The 2,546-nt window shown below is 38.4% G+C and overlaps 1 protein-coding gene across 2 annotated transcripts in view; it reads left to right on the forward strand.

Moving 5' to 3' along the window:
* Positions 1 to 2,546, forward strand: part of LRCH2 (leucine rich repeats and calponin homology domain containing 2) — a 127,676-nt gene that overhangs the window by 33,637 nt on the left and 91,493 nt on the right. The gene's annotated exons all lie outside the window — the stretch shown is intronic.

The raw sequence follows: 2,546 nt of genomic DNA on the forward strand, positions 1-2,546 counted from the left end.
AAAAATTATTTAAAAAAAAAGAAAAGAAATAAAAAAAATAAAAGAGGTATAATGGTTATAATAATTCCATGATACTATTTTTGTGAAAACTGAAATGAATGGAAGTATATTTGTGTGTACTTGGAATAATTTAGAGGAGGAAGGAATCGAGAATGAATACCAGGTTTCTGGCTTGCACAGTTCAACAGGAGGATGTTGGTGACATTATCTGAGATAAGAGAAACAGATGTGTGGAAGAAGATCTTCAGTTCAGATTTTACAGAATTTGTACAGATTTTGTAGAATTTGAGGTGCCTGAGAGATATCAAGAGAAGTTCTGCAGATCAGAACATAGGTGTTCAGACATAGCTCTAATTTGAAATCTTTTGGTTTATAAATATAATTTAGCCCTGGTATTGGATGAAATCACCCACTAAAGTGTATATCTTAAGGAAAGGGTACCTTGTCACAGCTCTTAGGACAATGACATTCACAATACAGGTAGGGGAAAATCTAGCAAGAGACTAAGAAGTAGCCAGAGAGATAATAAGTGATGCAGAAGTGTAATCTTCCAAGCCAAGAGAAGGGAAGTGTTTCCAGGTAGATGAGTCGTTATTGATACGGAGGCTGTTGGTGACCTAGGTGGGCATGAAAGTGAGTAGAAACCCAATTACAGTGCGTTGAGAAGTCCATGGTAAGTAAGAAATTTAATTATGTTGTAGGTTTATGTAAGTTTGGCTGTGAAGGAGGAAGAGGTAGAGGGGGATGTGGGATCTGAGGAGGATTTTTTGTGTTTTTGAAAAGATGAGAGAGGATTCTTCTTTGTTATTTTATTTTTTATTTTTTAAAAGATTTTATTTATTTATTTGAGAGAGAGAGCAAGAGAGAGAGAGCGAGTGGGATGAGGGGTGAGGGGCCAACGGAGAAGCAGGCTCTCCACTGAGTAGGGAGTCAGATGCAGGGCTTGATCCCTGGACTCCGGGATCATGACCTTAGCCGAAGGCAGACACTTAACTAATTGAGCCACCCAGGCGCCCCTCTCTTTGTTATTTTAAAAGATAAATTCTAAAGATATTAAAGCATATCAAATACAATTTGTTAATAAACTAGCTTTAAATGAGTATATATATATATATATACATATATATATATTTAGAGATTTTATTTATTTACTTGAGAGGGTGAGCAAGAGAGAGCACAAGCCAGGGGAGGGGCAGAGGGAGAGGGAGAAGCAGGCTCCCTGCTGAACAGGGAACCCAATGTGGGACTCGATCCCAGGACCCTAGGATCATGACCTAATCTGAAGGCAGACACTTAACCGACTGAGCTACCCAGGTGCCCTAAATGAGTATATTTCTATATGATTTTTTTGCCTGTATGGTCATGGTGGATAATATTTTATAATATATATTTGCAAAAGATTTTATTTATTTGAGAAAGAGAGAGAAAGAGCAGGGGGAGGAGCAGACTCTGGCTCTATCTCAGGACCCTGAGATCATGACCTGAGCTGAAATCAAGAGCTGGATGCTTAACTGGCTGGGTCACCCAGGTGCCCTAATATTTTATAATATTTTATGTATGTATGTATGTATGTATTTATGTATGTAAGCTCTATGCCCAATGTGGGGCTTGAATTCACAATACTGTGATCAAGAGTCAGATGCTCTACCAATGAGCCTGCCAGGTGCCCCATATTTTATATTTTAAATAGTTGCTTAGATGCTAAGTGATTCAGCAAGTATGAAAATAGTTCTGTTAATTATAATAGATACGGTATATGCTTGGTACTCAAATATTACTTTTCTTTTTCAGATCTTTCGAGAAATCGTTTTACAGAAATTCCTTCTGATGTCTGGTTATTTGCACCTCTTGAGACATTAAATTTATATCATAATTGCATCAAAACCATTCCTGAAGCCATTAAAAACCTGCAGATGTTGACATACCTTAACATTAGGTAAGGAAACTTTTTTTTTAGTAGATTTTGTTTTTTATTACAGTTCTAATCCTTTTTAGTAACAAAGGAATGTGTTTGGCTTGGCTTTGTAACCTATATTTATATCTTATTTGTATTTGTTATATGTTCACATTACTTTATAGGTGTTTGGTCTTGTTCTTGAGAGCTGTGCTTCTCATCCCAGCCTTTAATCTGCACAGGAGTCACCTGGGGATTAAAACACCTGATTACATAGCTCTGCCGTGGGGCCTGCATTTCTTTTTTTTTTTTTTTTTAATTTATTTATGTGACAGAGAGCCCGCAAGAGAGGGAACACAGCAGGGGGAGTGGGAGAGGAAGAAGCAGGCTCCCAGCGGAGGAGCCTGATGTGGGGCTCGATCCCAGAACGCTGGGATCACGCCCTGAGCCGAAGGCAGACGCTTAACCGCTGTGCCACCCAGGCGCCCCGGGGCCTGCATTTCTAACAATGCCCCATGGTAATGCCTGTGCCTGCTGGTCCTTATCACTTTGAGTAGCAAGGCTTTATTTAGATCAGAAATGTTTTACTGAAATCATAGCGCCACAATGCGGATTTATTTATTTATTTATTTATTTAATTTTTTTTATTTTT

The sequence above is a fragment of the Ursus maritimus genome (assembly GCF_017311325.1).
Source record: "Ursus maritimus isolate PB19 chromosome X unlocalized genomic scaffold, ASM1731132v1 scaffold_X1, whole genome shotgun sequence".
Classification (NCBI taxonomy): Eukaryota; Metazoa; Chordata; class Mammalia; order Carnivora; family Ursidae; genus Ursus; species Ursus maritimus.